Genomic DNA, 19208 nt, shown 5'->3' with positions numbered 1-19208 from the left:
TCTTATGTAAGTCCCAGCCCCTTGAAACATGTTTTGAAAGTGCTCACCCAGCTGGGCGTAGTGGCTCATGTCTGTAATCCCAGCCTTTGGGAGGCTGAGGCGGGCAGATCAACTGAGGTCAGGAGTTTGAGACCGGTCTGGCCAATCTGGCCAAACCTTATGTCTACTAAAAATAGAAAATTTAGCCATGTGTGGTGGCACAAACCTATAATCCCAGCTACTTGGGAGGCTGAGGCAGGAGAATCACTTGAACCCTGGAGGTGGAGGTTACAGTGAGCCGGGATTGCACCATTGCAACAAGAGTGAAACTCCATCTCTGGGGGGAAGTGGGGGACGGGTGAGGGCTCACGTTTTTCACTGATTCGTTATGGCAAATCTAAAATAAGGTATATGTGCTCACCATTCATTTATCAGAAAAGTTCTAACAGTTTGCAAACACTCTCTACCCATGCCCCTACCCCCCGACACTTTTTTTTTTTCGGAGACAGGATGTCACCCTGTCACCCAGGCTGGAGTGCAGTGGTGCCATCATAGCTCACTGCAGCCTGGACCTCCGGGGCTCAAGTGATCCTCCTGCCTCAGCCTCCCAAGTAGCTGGGACCTCAGGAGTGTCCCACCACACCCAGCTAATTGTTTGTTGTTTTGTAGAGATGTGGCAGGGGCAGTGGGGGGCGGGTCTTGCCTTGTCACTGAGGCTGATCTCAAACTGCGGAGCTCAAGGGATCCTCCCCCTTCCACCTCCGCAGGTGCTGGGACTATGGGTGTTAGAATCTACATTTCTTTGCCCAGCACCACTCCCCATTTTGTGGCTGACAGTCACATTCTTTCTTGGGTCACGTCATTCATTTCAGTTGCTTCTGGCGGGCCCCTTGGGTGTACTGAACAAACCCCAGCCTTTGAGGAGTTTTTTTTTTTTTTTTTTTTTTAAAAAGGCACCATCTCTAGGTGGAAAATTTCAGACAAAGAACCCCTGCCAGGAGCGTTTCCTGCCGCTGCTCCTGCCACTGGCCCAAGGCTGTGGAGATTTATGCAAGAACGTGAGCAGCAAACTCCCTACTGTGTGCATTGTGGGGAGTCGGGGTACTGCTGGACAGGAGAGAGCCCTCTTATTTTATTTAATTTTATTTATTTATTTATTTAGAGACGGTGTCTTGCTCTGTCACCAGGCTGGAGTACTATCGGCTCACTGCAACCTCTGACTCCCTGATTCAAGCAATTCTCCTGTCTCAGCCTCCCGAGTAGCTGGGATTACAGGCATCTGCCACCGCGCCCAGCTAATTTTTGTATTTTTAGTAGAGACGGAGTTTCACCATGTTGGCCAGGATGGTCTCGATCTCCTGACCTCATGATCCGCCTGCCTCAGCCTTCCAAAGTGCTGGGATTACCAACACCACACCTGGCCATTTTATTTTGTTATTTTATTTAAAAAATTTGTTGGCCGGGCGCGGTGGCTCAAGCCTGTAATCCCAGCACTTTGGGAGGCCGAGGCAGGTAGATCACAAGGTCGAGAGATCGAGACCATCCCGGTCAACATGGTGAAACCCCGTCTCTACTAAAAATACAAAACATTAGCTGGGCATGGTGGCGCGTGTCTGTAATCCCAGCTACTCAGGAGGCTGAGGCAGGAGAATTGCCTGAACCCAGGAGGCGGAGGTTGCGGTGAGCCGAGATCGCGCCATTGCACTCCAGCCTGGGTAACAAGAGCGAAACTCCGTCTCAAAAAAAAAAAAAAATTTGTTTTCTTTCTTTTATATTTGGACCTGAAGAAAGAATTTTATTTTATTTTTGAGATGGAATCTCCTCAGTAGCCCAGGCTGAAGTGCAATGGCCCCATCTTGGCTCACTGCAACCTCCGCGTCCCGGGTTGAAGAGATTCTCCTGCCTCAGCCTTCCCAGTAGCTGAGATTACAGGTGTGCACCACCACACAAGGCTGATTTTTGTATTTTTAGTAGAGACGGGGTTTCACCACATTGGCCAGGCTAGTTTTGAACTCCCAACCTCAGGTGATCTGCCCACCTCGGCCTCATAAAGAGCTGGGATAACAGGTATGAGCCACCGCGCCCGGCCGAGAGCCCTCTCTAAATCTTTAAAACTTCAGACAGGGGTGGTGGTTCACACTGTGGGAGGCTGAGGCAAGAGGATCTCTTGAGCCCAGGAATTTAAGACCAGCTTGGGCACCATGGTGAGACCCTGTCTCGATAAAAAATACAAAAATCAGCTGGGCATGGTGGTGCACGCTTTTAGTCCCAGCTACTCAGGAGGCTGAGGCAGGAGGATCACTTGAACCTAGGAGGTCGAGGCTGCAGTGAGCTATGATTACGATACTGTACTCCAGCCTGGGAGACACTGTCTCAAAAAACAAATAAATATTTTAAAATTCTTGGCCGGGTACGGTGGCTCATGCCTGTAATCCCAGCACTTTGGGAGGCTGAAGTAGGCAGATCATTTGAGGTCAGAAATTCAAATCCAGCCTGGCCAACATGGTGAAACCCTGTCTCTACTAAAAATACAAAAGTTAGCCTTGCGTTGTTGTGGGCGTCTATAATCCCAGCTACTTGGGAGGCTGAGGCCTGAAAATTGCTTGAGCTCGGGAGGTGGAGGCCGCAGTGAGCTGAGATCATGCCACTGCACTCCAGCCTGGGAGACAGAGGGAGACTCTGTCTCAAAAAAACAAAAAACAAAAAAATTCTTCAGCTTATCCACCTACCTTCTGGGGGCTTCTTAGGTTTCTTGCCAGAAACTTTTTTTGTCTGCAAGCCCATTTATTGTATGCAATTGTTTAAAAAACATGAATGGGTGCATATTCTCTATCCTGTATTCTGAAAGTTCCCTGTTTTTCTTTTTTAAGACAGAGTCTCATTCTGTTGCCCAGACTGGAATGCAGTGGCACAATTTTGACTCACTACAACCTCTGCCTCCTGGGTTCAAGTGATTCTCCGGCCTCAGACTCCCTAGTAGCTGGATTATAGGTGCACGCCACCACACCCAGCTGACTTTTTATTTTATTTATTTATTTATTTATTTATTTATTTATTTATTTTATTTTTTTTTTTTTGAGACAGAGTTTCGCTCTTGTTACCCAGGCTGGAGTGCAATGGCACGATCTCGGCTCAACGCAACCTCCGCCTCCTGGGTTCAGGCAATTCTCCTGCCTCAGCCTCCTGAGTAGCTGGGATTACAGGCACGCGCCACCATGCCCAGCTCATTTTTTTGTATTTTTAGTAGAGACGGGGTTTCACTATGTTGACCAAGATGGTCTCGATCTCTTGACCTCGTGATCCACCCGCCTCGGCCTCCCAAAGTGCTGGGATTACAGGCTTGAGCCACCGCGCCCGGCGACTTTTTATTTTTAGTAGAGACAGGGTTTCACCACATCGAGTGGGGTGGTCTCAAACTCCTGACCTCAGGTGATCCGCCTGCCTTGGCCTCCCAAAGTGCTAGGGATTACGGGCGTGAGCCACCTCACCTGGCTCAAAGTTCCTTTTAGGCTTAATTGATCTGGGGCACTTGTGAGTCTTCCTCATTCCTTCTAGGGCTACCTAGTGTTCCGGGGGTTATTTAACCAGCCCCCTCCTGAGAGGGAATTCTTTTGTCTCTGGCCCCTTGCTACATAGATTAGTTTAAAGTTCACTTTGCAAGTGGCCAAGGCTGTTTCCCTCATTTCCAGGTTCCCAGGGGACAGACATCCCGCTGCAGTTTCAGAAGTCAGCACACTCATCTCTCTCCCATCTAAAATATAAAAGACCATGCCCCCACTCTCCCTCTTCGTACTGTCCTATTTTACTTCTTTTCACAACATGAACTCTTTATTTTTCCCAAATAAAAATAGCCCATCTTTTCAGGTTATAAAAATGGAACTCTGTCCGGATGCAGTGGCCCTCACGTGTAATCTCAGCACTTTGGGAGGCCAAGGCGAGCGGATCACCTGAGGTCAGGAGTTTGAGACCAGCCTGGCCAACGTGGTGAAACTCCATCTCTACTTACAAAAATTAGCTGAATATGGTGGTTCATGCCTGTAATCCCAGCTACTTGGGAAGTGAGGCAGGAGAATCACTTGAACCCGGGAGGTGGAGGTTGCAGTGAGCTGAGATCGCACCATTGCACTCCAGCCTGGGCAACAAGAGCAAAATTCCGTCTCAGAAAAAAAAAAAAAAAAAAAAAAAAAAAAAAATCCCTGATAAGGGATCAATGACCTTAGGATCATGTTATTCCAGGTAAGTATCTTTAACTGGATGCTACTTAGTCCTCCAAGATTCAGAGGATTTTGATCTTCCTGAAACTCAATATATGTAGTGTGTGTACACATGTGAACACTCACATCATCACATCATCTAAAGTTCATCATTTTATTTTTTTTTTAAGACAGAGTCTTCCCCAGGCTAGAGTGCAGTGGTGCATCTCGGCTACTGCAATGTCCCCCTCCCAGATTCAAGCAGTTCTTTTGCCTCAACCTCCTGTAGCTGGGATTACAGGCACCTACCACCACACCTGACTAATTTTTGTATTTTTAGTAGGGACAGAGTTTCACCATCTTGGCCAGGCTGGTCTTGAAGTCCTGACCTCGGGATCCACCTGCCTCAGCCTCCCAAAGTGCTTGAGGGTGAGCCACCTCCTGAGCCACTACGCCTGGCCAAGTTCATCCTAATCTTACCCCGGTGTCTCCCCATACTCCTCACGTCCTGCCACAGCCTAGTGCATTTTCTCCTTCCTCACTCCCTTCCCTCCGTGTGCCCTCTGTCCTGGCCACCAGGAACTTTGCTCTGCCTCAGGAGTGCATGAGGCACTTCCACATCTCTCCTGCTTTACAAGAGCTTCCCTGTGCTCCAAACTGGCAAACTTCTCTACGGACTGTAAAACCCACACAGCCTTCATCTCTCTTGTGATGTCTTCTCCCCACCCCCAAGTTAGGTATAGTCTTCTGTGCTCTCCTTTAGCCAAACATTTTCCCCACTATATTGTAATTGTGTGGTTTTTTTTTTTTTTTTTTTTTTTGAGACGGAGTTTCGCTCTTGTTACCCAGGCTGGAGTGCAATGGCGCGATCTCGGCTCACCGCAACCTCCGCCTCCTGGGTTCAGGCAATTCTCTCTGCCTCAGCCTCCCGAGTAGCTGGGATTACAGGCACGCGCCACCATGCCCAGCTAATTTTTGTATTTTTAGTAGAGACGGGGTTTCACCTTGTTTACCAGGATGGTCTCGATCTCTTGACCTCGTGATCCACCCGCCTCGGCCTCCCAAAGTGCTGGGATTACAGGCGTGAGCCACCGCGCCCGGCCTTGTAATTGTGTGTTTAAGTGCCTGACTTTTCAACTAGACATGGAGCTTTCCCGAGAGAGAGAAACCTTTTCCTTTCTTCCTTCCTTCCTTCCTTCTATCCCTCCCTTTCCTTCCCTCCTTTCTCTTTCTTCTTCTTCTTCTTTTTCATTTCGTGAGATGGATTCCCACTCTGTTCTGTCGCTCAGGCTGGCGTGCAATGGTGCTTCTTGGCTCACTGCAGCTCAGCCTCCAGAGTTCAAGGGATTCTCTTGCCTCAGCTTCCGGAGTAGTTGGGATTACAGGCACGAGTCACCACACGTGGCTTTTTTTTTCTTCAGTATTTCTAATAGAGACGAGGTTTTGAGGGGTTGGCGGGGAGTGGAAAGAGAGACGAGGTTTCACCATGTTGGCCAGGCTGGTCTGGAACTCCTGACCTCAGGTGATCTGCCCGCCTTGGTCTCCCAAAGTGTTGGAATTACAGATGTGAGCCACTGTGCCAGGCAGAGAAACCATTTTTGATTCACCTATTCAATCCCACACTTCCACTATACAGTAGCAAAAATTTAAAAAAGGAAAAGAAAAAGACAAAATTTTATTATTTTTTTAAGATGCATTTCGCTTTTCTTGCCTGGGCAGGAGTGCAATGGCCCGATCTTGGCTCACCACAACCTCTGCCTCCCAGGTTCAAGCAATTCTCCTGCCTCAGCCTCCCGAGTAGCTGGGATTACAGGCATGTGCCACCAAGCTGGCTAATTTTTGTATTTTTAGTAGAGACGGGGTTTCTCCATGTTGGTCAGGCTGGTCACCGACCTCAGGTGATCCGCCCGCCTCAGCCTCCCAAAGTGCTGGGATTACAGGCATGAGCCACCGTGCCCTGCAAAATTTTAAATCCAAAAAGGTTTGGCTGGGTGTGGTGGCTCACGCCTGTAATCCCAGCACTTTGGGAGGCCAACGTGGGCGGATCACCTGAGGTCAGGAGTTTGAGACCAGCCTGGCCGACATGGTCAAACCCCGACTCTTGAAAGAAAGAAAGAAAATTAAAAAGACTTGCCTCGATGGTTCACACTTGCAACCCCAGTGCTTTGGGAGGCTGAAGCAAGGGGATCGCTTGAGGCCAGGAATTTGAGATCAGCCTGAGCTACATTGCAAGACCCCCATCTGTACAACAAATAAAAATAAAATTAAAGTGAAGTTGAAAAACAAAAAAGAGAAACAGTAGCACCGGAATCGGCACCCTGTATGTACTAGTAAAAACTAGTTAAAATGAAGTCAGTAACTAAAGAATAAGTGAATGAGTGAACAGGCGAAGGAAGAAAACATAAACCAGAGCAGGTGCGCCTTGGGTTGAACTCCTCCCCTTGAGCCCGGCCCCCTGCCAGCCCAGGGGCCCCTCTGGGACTACATTTCCCAGAAGGCCGCGCGCCCCGGGCATGCGCAGCGGCGCGCTCGGAAGCTGCGACGCTGAGTTTCACTCTGGCTGCCTTCTCCTGAGAGTCGGAGCCGCAGCCGGAGACCTGCCGAGGCCGAGCCGAAGCTGCAGCCCGAGCGCTGTGGTGCCCTCAGCCCCGTCCCCTCGACCTCCTCAGCCTCGGTGAGAGGGCGGGCAGGCTACCTGCGCGTCGCTGGGGCTGGGGTCCCGAGGGCGCGGGTTGGCGCGGGGAGCCCGAGCAGAGCCGGGACCGGAAGGGGGCGGGCGTGGGTGTGAGGGGAGTCGACGGCCCAGGCGGCGGGGACACCCGGGGGTCCCGGGAGATCAGGGATGTCGGGGCATCGGTCTCCGGTCTCAAGGTCCTGGTGGCGGGAGTTGGGGGGACTTGGAAGGCGCCGGGAGCCTTGGACGGGACAGGGTGCCGGGTGCGAGAGGGGACGTCTGGGTGGAGGCGGAGGGGCTCCCAGGCGGAGGGGCGCGGCCCCCGGGAGTTCGGGTCGCTCGGGAGGAGCGCACCCCTTCCCGCAGGACCCGGAGGAGGCGGTGACGAAATTGCCACCGGCTCTCTGGCGAGGAGTGGGTCCTGCTGGGGTCTACCTCCAGGTGAAGGGACTCATGGTCCGGGGGTTGTACTTTGGAGGAGATTGCCTTCTGTGCTTCCCTGCTCTCCGGCTGGGGTCTGCCTTCTGCTTTCCCAGGACCTCCTGGGTCACTTTTGCGGGTGCGTAAGGGGTGCCGACGAAGACTTAAAACTCGGTTCCCTTTTCTGGAGTTGCGCTTTCATCGCGACTCTCTCAGCTAGCCGCCCTCCTCCTGCAAGCTGGCTCCGCTTCTCTAAGCGCGAACAGCGATGGAAATAAATAGCATGTGTACAGAGGCCTGGACCCTTGAGAAACTCAGAATATGTCCGCATGCCCTCCTAGCTCCTCTAGCGTTAGAGAAGGTAGGCTTTCTGGTAGCCACCATCCGGGCTTACCTAAGCCATCCTGATAGCAAGCCCTCTGGTTCGGTTGCTCTGTGATCTTGGACAAATATTTACTGTCTCTGGTATGTTGATTTCCTGGATGCTTAGCTGCCAGACTGGCTTATGAAGTTCTTGTAGGGTTTTCTGTGAAAGGCCTCAGGCCAGGCACGGTGGCTCACGCCTGTAATCCCAGCACTTTGGGAGGCTGAGGTGGAAGGATCACTTGAGCCCAGGAGTTTGAGACAAGCCTGAGAAATGAAGATTCCTGAGGTACTGTCTACAAAAAATTGGATGGGCCTGTTGGCGCCTGTAGTCCCAGCTGTTTGGGAGGCTGCGGCAGGAGGATTGCTTGGCCCCAGGAGTTGGAGGCTGCAGTGAGTTATGATCATGCCACTGCACTCCAGCATGGGTGACAGAGGGATAACGGAACTTTTTTTTTTTTTTTTTTTTTTTTTTAAAGAAGGATTCAGAGCCGGGTGTGGTGGCTTGTGCCTATAATCCCAGCTATTCGGGAGGCTGAGGCAGGAGAGTTGCTTGAACCTGGGAGGTGGAGGCTGCAGTGACCTGAGATCGCCCCACTACACTCCAGCCTGGGTGACAGAGCAAGACTCCATCTCCAAAAAATATATATAATAAAAAATAAAAGGGCTCAGGGTTTTTTTTGTTGTTGTTTGCTTTTTGCTGTTTTTCAGCCATCTCCTTGGTAAGTGGGTGGAGGAGGACTATTGTACCTTCTGCTCCACCCAGGCTGTTGGAAAGTAGATCTGGTGATTTTCAGTCCCCAGGCACAGCACACGGATCCAACATCTGCACCTTCGTTTTTACTAACTGCTGTTTCTCAATTTAAAACCTGGTCATCTTCTTCCTTGTTGGCTAAGGTGCCTTGGAAATTGTGTTGCTGAGTCAGCAAGCCTTTCAGATTTGCCCGGTTTTTGTTGTTTGTGGTTTGTATCAGGATGGGAACTCAAACAAGTCATTCCTCCTGAGGAGCTGGTGTCTTCATCCAGAAGGGACGGTTTGTGCCAGCTCTCAGGAGAGAAAAGGTGAGAGCCATGGGGACTTGACCTTGCTGTCTTCTCTATCTGGTGCAGAGAAGGTGGGGATTGAGGAGGGTGGAATTTGAGGTCTACAAGATAAACTGTTACCCTGGGAGTTGATTGTTGATTGCCACCTGTCTCAAATAAATTTCAGTGGCGTATTGCCAGCTGCTTCTCCTGTTTAACTAGTCTTAGAAGATGCTTTCCACTTTAAGACATGCTTTATGGGATGGAAGACACAAGTCACGATTTCTGCATTTGAACTGGCAGTTTTCATTTCTTTTGTTGCATAAACCTTTACTGGGTGCCAGACAAGATCTCTGTCTTTTGGGAGCTCATTGTTTGGTGGAAAAGACAAACCACAGTCAGTGATAAGATACTGTCAGTGTGATGGATACTGAGACGGGGAACATCATAAGGCCCTCCTGCCCACATCCAGGAAGGGAAGGGAGGGGGGAGGGTCAGGAAGACTTCTGGAAGGTGGTAGTTGAGGGGGGTTGTGAAGGAGGAGTAGGACTTAGAAAGTGGGGCACAGTGGCCTGGGAGAGGAGTCAGCGTTTGCAAAGTCATGAAGCTACCGGGACACAGCTGGGCTACTGTAAGTAGCTTAGTATATGGTAGAGGAGGCTGGAAAAGCAGGCAGAGGGCTGAGCGGGGAGGGTTATGTGGGCCATGCCAAGACTCGGGAGCAGAAGGATTTTAGCAGAATTCCATGAGGGGCATTTTATTTATTATTTGTTTGAATTGGGGTCTACTTCTGCTGCCCAGGCTGGAGTGCAGTGGAGTGATCATAGTTCACCACAGCCTCAAATTCCTGGCCTGGGAGTAGCTGAGTTGCCTACCACCATACCCAACTAATATTTTAACTTTTTTCTAGAGACAGTGTCTCTCTGTGTTGTCCAGGCTGGCCTCAAGTGATCCTCCCATGTCAGCTTCCTGGAGTGCTGGGATTACAGGCCTGAGCCACCGTGCCTGGCCTCCTGAGGGACTTTTTAAAGGAGCACACTGGAACGTGTAGAATGGGTTAGACAGGATTATTCTCTTTGTAAGTCTCTTTACACCATGCCAGCTTCTGGAGGAGGGGGGGACAGTGCGGGGGGGCGGGGAGAGGGAGAGGCAGATGAGTGGTTTTGCCCTCAGTTGCTCATAGTCTAATGGAGAGAGAAAATGAACAGAGAGAACTGAAAAGGACTAAAAAAGGAGGTTAGTCAGAAGGTGTTTCCTTTCATTCTTTTTTGTGGTGGTTTTGTTTGTTTTTTGAGGCAGAGTCTCACTCAGTCACCCAGGCTGGAGTGCAGTGGCGCAATCCCAGCTCACTGCAGCTTCGCCTCCCAGGCTTGAGAGTCTCGTGCCTCAGCTCCCCAAGTAGCTGGGATTACAGGTGCACAGCATCATGCCTGGCTAATTTAGAGGGTGTTTGCTTTCTGCTGGGCGCATCCAGGCATCGTGGGAAGTGCTGTTTAAATTGGGCCGTAAAAGGGTGGGTAAGGTGAGGACAGGGGACCAAGTGGGTGGGATTGGGGTGGAGCTGAAACATGGGGGTAGGGACACCCTGATGCAGATGGGAGTAGCAGAGGATCACTTACACTCTACAGGGGGATCGTGGAGGGGGAGGGATAGATGTAGACACTCTGCAGGGGGATTGTACAGGGGGAGGGATAGACAAGAGGGGAGGGAAGGGCAGGGCACAGGCAAATACTGATGATATCGAGGGAGGGGCCAAACTGTGATGGGTTTTGACTGTCAGCCTGAGGAATTTGAGCTTCATTCTCGAGATCCAGGGGAGGTGAGTAAAAGACAGCATCAGAACAGTAGTTCAGGAAGCTGTTGCTTGTTCCCCATCTGAGATGTACCAGAGGGAGAAAGCAGAGTTGGAGAAGCCATTTGGGAGGGAGTACTGATTAAAGTGAGAGGCCTAAGGGTCCCTGCCAGGTGTTCGCAGGGGGCTTCGGAGGTGAGGAGCGAGCAGGCCAGGCAGCTGCCAGGCCTGGGGGAGCAGGTGGAAGAGAACTGAGTGTCTGAGGTTTTTTCTCTTGGTCGCTTGGGGGAAATCCAGGGGGAAGAGGAGAAGGAGGAAGGAAGATGCGTTTGGCTTCAGACGTGTTGAAGGTATTAAGAGGCCAACAGGAAATGAGGCCACGGGCTAGAGAGAAGAGCACTGATTCATTCCCCAAATGCCTCCCGAAATCCTGTGCGCCAGGGCTTGCGCTTGGCACTCGGAGTACAAAGATGAATTCAGCAGTCCCTTTGGTGTTTGTCTTCTCAGCTAAGCTGAGCGCAAGATTGATTAGTACACACTCATCAGCGTTCATGCCTGACCTACTTTTCCTTATTTAGTAAGTTATTTTTTAATAAATGTAGTAAGCTCTGGCAACCTAGGCACCCCAAACAAAAGCTGAGATCATGAAACAAAAGTATACATCTAATCTTTTTTTTAAATTAAATTTTTTTTTTTTTTTCTATTTTATCAGGTCCCCTTAGAACATCTAATCATTTCATTTGAACTTTTTTTCTGTTCTTATCCTGAGGTAACCCTTTCTTTTGTTTTTTTTTTTCTTAGTTTTTTTTTTTTTTTGAGACAGTTTCACTCTGTCACCCAGGCTGGAGTATAGTGGCTCGATCTTGGCTCACTGCAACCTCCACTTCCCGGGTTCATGCGATTCTCTTGCCTCAGCCTCCTGAGTAGCTGGGACTACAGGCACATACCATCATGCCTGGCTAATTTTTTGTATTTTTAGTAGAGACAGAGTTTCACCGTGTTAGGATGATCTCAGTCTCCTGACCTCGTGATCCGCCTGCCCCTTGGCCTCCCAAAGTGCTGGGATTATAAGCATGAGCCACCTCACTCGGCTCTCCCTGCTTTTAACCTATTTTTCCTCTTTCTTTAAAGTGTCTTCTGTTGATCAGCCATTCTTTATTTTAACATAGTGAAATGTATTTTTTCATTAGTACTCAGTTTTCTGGGTCTGGTTGGAAAAATCTTTTCCTGAACATAATCCTTGCCTTTAAGGAGCTTATGCATTCTCCAGTGGAGGAGACAGATAATGGCACTCAGACATCATGTGGGCATTGATTGTTAGAAGTGGCCACTTCTGCCTGAGAAGCAGGAGTGAACTTAGGAAAGATCTCACAGGGCAGAGTCTTGAGCTAGGAACTACGAGATGAGTAGATGGACAAGTGGGATGGGCATTCTCAGTGCAGGGTGAAGGGCATGAAACAGCCTGACCCACCCTGGGCACAGCCAGGAGGTTCAGATGGCAGGAGCTGAGGGTTTGAGGGGCTCAGGAAGGGCATCATGAAGACAGCTTTGGGTGATCTGTGTGTAGGGGAATATTGAAGCCATGGGAGCAGATCCCAAGGGTCCAGGAGAAATGGAGAGAGGAGGGGAGAGGGAGGCCAGGGCCTGATTCCCGGCTACAAAGGTTGTTATCAATGACTGGTGTGGCTCTGGGGAGCACCTGGGACTTCCCAGAGGTGGGTCCTGCTGGCATGCTGCCTGCTGTGCTGTTGGATGCTGTATTTCACCCTTAGGTGTTGGGTGAAGGCTGACATGTCTGCAGAGGGCAGGGCGTGTTATTGGCAAAGTTAGCTAGAGGCAAAGCACTCTCTCGCTTTTTGATAGAGACATGAGTTCAGAGAAATATTTCTCAACTGTAGGAGTGTGAAAACACAGTAATAGATGTCGGGAAGGCCACAGGGTGGGGGTCTGCAAACGATGGTCCGTCAGCAAAATCAGGCCCTCTGCCTTTTTTTTGAGACAGGGTCTCACTCTGTCGCCCAGGCTGGAGTGCAGTGGTGCGATCTTGGCTCACTGCAACCTCAGCCTCCTGGATTCAAGTGTTTCTCCTGCCTTAGCCTCCCAAGTAGCTGGGATTACAGGCAAATGTCACTATTCTTGGCTAATTTTTGTATTTTTTTGATAGAGACAGTTTCACTGTGTTGGCCAGGTTGGTCTCAAACTCCTGGCCTCAAATGATCTGCCTGCCTCAGCCTCCTGAAGTGCTGGGATTACAGGCATAAGCCACTGTGTTCAGCCCCACTGCCTGATTTTGTTGATAAAGTTTTACTCAGCCCCTCCTGTTCACACATTATTTATGGTTGTTCTTGTAGTCTAGTGGCAGAGTTGTTGTTGCAAAGACTTGTTCTGTCCTTTACAGGAAATGCATGTTGGCCTCAGCCATAGGGAGTCGTGGTAGCTGTGGGCACCTAGAGAGGATGTCCCTGCTACCGTCGCAGTTTAGCTGGTTGTTGCTAGGTAGATCATGGATCTAGGTCCTGCCTGCGAATGTTACCATCTTTTCTGATTTTCAAGAGAAGCTGGAAATCTGGATTTTTTTTTTTTAACGGTGAATATTCCAAATTTTAAATATCAGCTCAAGTTTTAAAAGCCAAACCTTAGTAGCCCAAGCAAAACACATCTATAGGCCGGTTTGTCCGGAGTCGGTCTGTCTTGGTGGGGAAGGACAGGAACCCTGGAAGCAGATTTGGGTTTTCTCAGTCCCAGGATATCCTTCCACTAGCCACGTGTCTCCTCGCGACTCACTTTTCTCAGCTGTGGGATGGAAATAACTGTGCAGTCACCTGCTTCCCCGGTTATGAGGACCAACGAGAATTACTAGTAAGGTGGAGGGACCAAGCACAGTGCCTGGTGCATGCTGAACCTTTACTTGGTAGCCACTGGTGTTATTTTTAACATTTATTTTATTTTATTTTATTTTATTTATTTGTTTATTTATTTTTTGAGACGGAGTTTCGCTCTTGTTACCCAGGCTGGAGTGCAATGGCGCGATCTCGGCTCACCGCAACCTCCGCCTCCTGGGTTCAGGCAATTCTCCTGCCTCAGCCTCCTGAGTAGCTGAGATTACAGGCACGTGCCACCATGCCCAGCTAATTTTTTGTATTTTTAGTAGAGACGGGGTTTCACCATGTTGACCAGGATGGTCTCGATCTCTCGACCTCGTGATCCACCCGCCTCGGCCTCCCAAAGTGCTGGGATTACAGGCTTGAGCCACTGCTCCCGGCCTTTTTTTTTTTTTTTTTTTTTTTGAGGAGGAGTTTCGCTCTTGTTACCCAGGCTGGAGTGCAATGGCGCGATCTCGGCTCACTGCAACCTCCGCCTCCTGGGTTCAGGCAATTCTCCTGCCTCAGCCTCACGAGTAGCTGGGATTACAGGCACAGCCACCATGCCCAGCTAATTTTTTGTATTTTTAGTAGAGACAGGGTTTCACCATGTTGACCAGGATGGTCTCGATCTCTTGACCTCGTGATCCACCCGCCTCGGCCTCCCAAAGTGCTGGGATTACAGGCTTGAGCCACCGCGCCCGGCCCTTGTTTTATTTTTTTATATGGAGTCTCACTCTGTCACCCAAGCTGGCAGGCCAGAATGCAGTGGTAAAATCTCGGCTCACTGCAACCTCTGCCTCCCGGGTTAAAGTGATTCTCCTGCCTCAGCCTCCTGAGTAGCTGGGACTACAGGTGCACGCCACTACACCAGCTAATTTTTGTATTTTTAGTAGAGACAGCGTTTCACTATATTGGCCAGGCTATTCTCAAGCTCCTGAGCTTGTGATCTGCCTGCCTCAGCCTCCGAAAGTGCTGAGATTACAGACATGAGCCACCTTGCCCGGCTGGGCTGTTATTTATTTATTTTGAGACAGTTGTGTTCTTACAATGGCACAATCTTGGCTCACCACAACCTCGGCCTCCCAGGTTCAGACAGTTCTCCTGCCTCAGCCTCCTGGGTAGCTGGTATTATAGGTGCCAACTACCATGCCTGGCTAATTTCGTATTTTTAGTAAAGACGGGTTTTCTGCATGTTGGTCAGGTTGGTCTTGAACTCCCAACCTCAGGTGATCTGCCCGCCTCAGCCTCCCAAAGTGCTGGGATTACAGGTGTGAGCCACTGCACCTGGCCTGTTATTTATTTTTTTTAAAAGAGACCAAGTCTTGCTCTGTTGCCCAAGTTGGAATGTAGTGGCACAATTATAGCTCACTGCAACCTTGAATCCTGGGCTCAAAGCAGTCCTTCTCCCTCAGCCAACCAAAGTGCTGGGATTATAAAGTGTGAGCTGCCGCACCAGGCCTGCTATTACTATTACACATCCACTGCTGTCCCCATTACTCCTCTGCTTTGGCCTATGGGTAGGCCCATAAACCAGGGCTCCGCCCTCTGACTGGTTATAGGTGGTTAGATTACTCTTGGCCACCCAGGAGCCAGTGGGTTCTTGGTTCTGGAGAAGCTGGTTGACCACAAGGAAATGGTAGGTTACTGGAGCCTGCACCATGGGTGCCCTTTGGAAGGTTTTTCTCTGACCTGTCCCCGGAGGACTCATCAGGCCCCAGCCAGGAGAGTTGTCACTTCCCTTCCAGCCACCCACTGTGCAAGGGACAAATCACACGATAGTTTTGTGTCATCTCTTAGTAAGATGTGGGAGGCACCAGCTTGAGTGATCTCTTTACATGCAAAGCTCCATCTCGCTGTGCTCACAGGACCACTGTAATAAGAACGTGGATGGTTTGTTCTTCCATTTTTTGGAACTTGGGGTTGGGGAGTTGTGTCTGTTGTCAGGGAGGAGTCATTTTAAGTTGACAGGGCCTGATATTAGTGAAACAGAACTGGGATAGCAGCAGCCATTTAAAGTAATGATGGTACGACACAGGGGTAGTAGTGGTTTGGTTTATATTTATGACCTTTTCAAAATGTTTGGCATTTTAAGGAGAGGGTTTTTTTTGTTTTTTGTTGTTTTTTTTTCTTGAGGCTCATGTTTCGTAGGCTGGAGTGCAGTGGTGTGGTTCTCAGCTCACTGCAGTCACCGCCTTCTGGGTTCAAGGGATTCTCCTGTCTCGGCCTTCCAAGTAGCTGGGATTACAGGCACATGCCACCATGCCCAGCTAATTTTTATATTTTTAGTAGAGATGGTATTTCACCATGTTGTCCAAGCTGGTCTCCAACTCCTGACCTCAGGTGATCTGCCCACCTCGGCCTCCCAAAGTGCTGGGATTACAGACATGAGTGACCACACCTGGCCAGGACAGTGTTTTTTTTCCTGGTAACAGAAGTGATACTTTCTCACTTTAGAAAATGTGAAAAGTTCAGCTACATAAGGAAGTCAAATAAAAGGTCTCCTGTATATGAAGAAAAAAAGAAGCAAGTAAAGAAAGTCTCCTTTTGTTTCCCTACTCAAAGACAGCTGTTAATATTTTATTGATTGCTATGGTGTTGCCCTGTTTTACATAATAGAAACAGTGCTGTAGTGAATATCTTCACATCAGAATTCTTCTGTAATCTTCTTAAGTTAGAGTCTTAATTATGGGATCAAAGGAAGTGGACATTTTTAAACCTCTTGATATATATATTACTGAATTGTTTTTCCCCCCTTTTTTTAATAAACAGAGATTGGGGGTTTTTCTGTGTTGCCCAGGCTGGTCTTGTCCTCCTGTCCTCAAGCAATCCTCTTGCCTCAATCTCCTGAGTAGTTAAGATTACAAGTGTGAGCCACCATGCTCAGCCACTGATTTTAACTTGCATGGTTTTTTTTGAGACAGAGTTTCGCTCTCGTTACCCAGGCTGGAGTGCAATGGCGTGATCTCGGCTCACCGCAACCTCCGCCTCCTGGGTTCAAGCAATTCTCCTGCCTCAGCCTCCTGAGTAGCTGGGATTACAGGCACGTGCCACCATGCCCAGTTAATTTTTTGTATTTTTAGTAGAGACGGGGTTTCACCGTGTTGACCAGGACGGTCTCGATCTCTTGACCTCGTGATCCACCCGCCTCGGCCTCCCAAAGTGCTGGGATTACAGGCTTGAGCCACCGCGCCCGGCCTAACTTACATGTTTTAAACAAAATTTCTTGTAGAACATTTCCTTGATGTGTTTGTTTCAGGATTTGACTCTCCCATGTCTTTGGAGAGGCTTTCTAACAAAGCATCTCCCGTAGGTGGCCGTCTGCACTATGAAAAGGTCATTTCTAGTTCCAGATCATGCCCACTGTGTCAGCTGCTGGGGTGTAGAGTTTCAGACCCAGGCTGCTTGGAAAGTGCCCGAAAGAGAAACAGCTTAGAAAATAGGACTTGAACAGTGGTGTGGGTTGAGTCTGGAAAATTTAGACCATGTTGGTGGAATCAGAGCTGGGAAGAGGTTGTACAAGTTACCTCCTCTCACTGGTTTCCAGTCCATGCTTCTCAGAACTTTCCCAGTATGCAGACGGGCTCTGTGGCTCACATCTGTAATCCCAGCACTTGGGAGGCTGAGATGGGTGGATCAGTTGAAGCCAGGAGTTCAAGATCAGCCTGGCCAACGCAGTGAAACCTCGTCTCTACTAAAAATTAAAAACATTAGTCAGCTGTGGTGTGGTGTGCACTTGTAGTTCCAGCTACTCGGGAGGCTGAGGCATGAGAATCACTTGGGCCTGGGAGGTGGAGGTTGCAGTGAGCCAAGATTGTGCCACTTCACCCCAGCCTGGGTGGTAGAGCGAGACTCTGTCTCAAAGAAAAGAACTCTCCTATTTTACAAAGGAGCTTCCTGATCCTTTTGAGGACAAATAGGAATAGGGGCCACCTCTGTGTCAAAAACAGCATCCCACCCCACATTTCACTCTCTTTTTTTTTTTTTTTTTTGAGACAGTCTCACCCTGTCGCCCAGGTTGAAGTGCAGTGGCACAATCTTGGCTCACTGCAACCTCCACCTCCCAGGTTCAAGTGATTCTCCTTCCTCAGCCTCCCAAGTAGCTGAAATTACAGGCGCCCACCACCACGCCCGGCTAATTTTTGTATTTTTTTAGTAGAGACAGGGTTTTGCTGTGTTGGCCAGGCTGGTCTCAAACTCCTGACCTCAGGTGATCCTCCCACCTTGGCCTCCCAAAGTGTTGGGATTACAGGTGTGAGCCACTGTGCCCGGCCACATCCCACATTTCTATGTTTTAGTTTTAGTTTAGTTGTGTTTTTTTTTTTTTTAAAGAGATGGGGTCTTGCTATGTTGCCCAGGCTGGTCTCAAACTCCTGGCCTCAAGTGATCCTCCCACCCTTGGCCTCCCAAAGTGCTGAGATTACAGGTGTGAGCCACTACTCTCAGCCTTTTTTTTTTTTTTTTTTTTTTTTTTGAGACGGAGTTTCGCCCTTGTTACCCAGGCTGGAGTGCAATGGCACGATCTCGGCTCACCACAACCTCCGCCTCCTGGGCTCAGGCAATTCTCCTGCTTCAGCCTCCTGAGTAGCTGGGATTACAGGCACGTGCCACCATGCCCAGCTAATTTTTTGCACTTTTAGTAGAGACGGGGTTTCACCATGTTGACCAGGATGGTCTCGATCTCTCGACCTCGTGATCCACCCGCCTCGGCCTCCCAAAGTGCTGGGATTACAGGCTTGAGCCACCGCGCCCGGCTACTCTCAGCCTATTTTACATGTTGGTGGACAGCATATGATCACATGTATGAGGGTTTCTACTTGTAAAAGGGTGGAAACTTATTCTCACTGCCTGAATCATAGGGCCTAGAGAGGGAGACATAACTGCCCTGTGGCTTTCTTTTCTTTTCTTTTTTTTTTTTTGAGACAGAATTTGACTCTTGTTGCCCAGGCTGGAGTGCAGTGGTGTCATCTCGGCCCACCGAAACCTCCACCTCCTGGGTTCCAGCGATTCTCCCGACTCAACCTCCCGAGTAGCTGGGATTACAGGCATGCGCCACCACGCCCAGCTGAGTTTTGTATTTTTAGTAGAGATGGAGTTTCACCATATTGGCCAGGATGGTCTCGATCTGCTGATCTCGTGATCTACCCACCTTGGCCTCCCAAAGTGCTGGGATGACAGGCATGAGCCACCATGCCCAGCCAGAATACCCGTTTAAAATCTGCATTTAAGACTGTCTTCCCAGAGGCCACAAAATGCAGTGAATCTGAGTGTGTGGCTCACCTGCCCCGGGGTTCACAGTTGGGCAGGATGATTTCCACTCAGATTCTTGTGCCAGCAGCACAGATCTTGTTCTAAAGCTTTTCTAAATCCCCTGAGACTAAAAAGGCTTTTGGATAATTTTCCCTTTGTCTTTTTTTTTGAGACGGAGTTTCGCTCTTGTTACCCAGGCTGGAGTGCAATGGTGCGATCTTGGCTCACCGCAACCTCCGCCTCCTGGGTTCAGGCAGTTCTCCTGCCTCAGCCTCCTGAGTAGCTGGGATTACAGGCACGCGCCGCCATACGCAGCTAATTTTTTGTATTTTTAGTAGAGATGGGGTTTCACCATGTTGACCAGTATGGTCTTGATCTCTTGACCTCATGATCCTCCTGCCTCAGCCTCCCAAAGTGCTGGGATTATAGGCGTGAGCCACCGTGCCCGGCCTGCCCTTTGTCTTTTGGATGAAAACACGTCTCCTGTAGAACAGCAGCATTCCGTGGTGCCTCAGCCACGGTCCTGTGGACAGGGATTTGCAACAAAATCTGACAAGAGAATGCAAGGGAAAAGCAAGGTTGGTTTTTCCTGGTTTAAGTTGTTGATAATTTTTTTTAAAAAAATTGATCATTAAAAAGTTAGGTGAAGGCCG

At 49.4% G+C, this 19208-nt stretch overlaps 1 protein-coding gene across 7 annotated transcripts in view; it reads left to right on the top strand.

Moving 5' to 3' along the window:
* Window positions 1-6706: 6706 nt before the first annotated feature.
* Window positions 6707-19208, top strand: part of DTX2 (deltex E3 ubiquitin ligase 2) — a 51865-nt gene continuing 39363 nt past the window's right edge. For 3 of the 7 annotated variants that reach the window (XM_074390591.1, XM_003934133.4, XM_010344663.3), the window contains exon 1: window positions 6707-6846. The gene's annotated coding sequence lies outside the window, so the exon portion shown is untranslated. Of the gene's footprint in view, window positions 6847-6989; window positions 8692-9562; window positions 9731-19208 lie in introns of those variants that run through there. The other 4 variants (XM_074390590.1, XM_010344662.3, XM_010344665.3 and 1 more) reach the window with 4 other exon arrangements.

Source organism: Saimiri boliviensis, chromosome 20 (assembly GCF_048565385.1).
Source record: "Saimiri boliviensis isolate mSaiBol1 chromosome 20, mSaiBol1.pri, whole genome shotgun sequence".
In the NCBI taxonomy this organism is placed as follows: domain Eukaryota; kingdom Metazoa; phylum Chordata; class Mammalia; order Primates; family Cebidae; genus Saimiri; species Saimiri boliviensis.
This window is presented reverse-complemented; position numbering and strand designations above follow the sequence as displayed.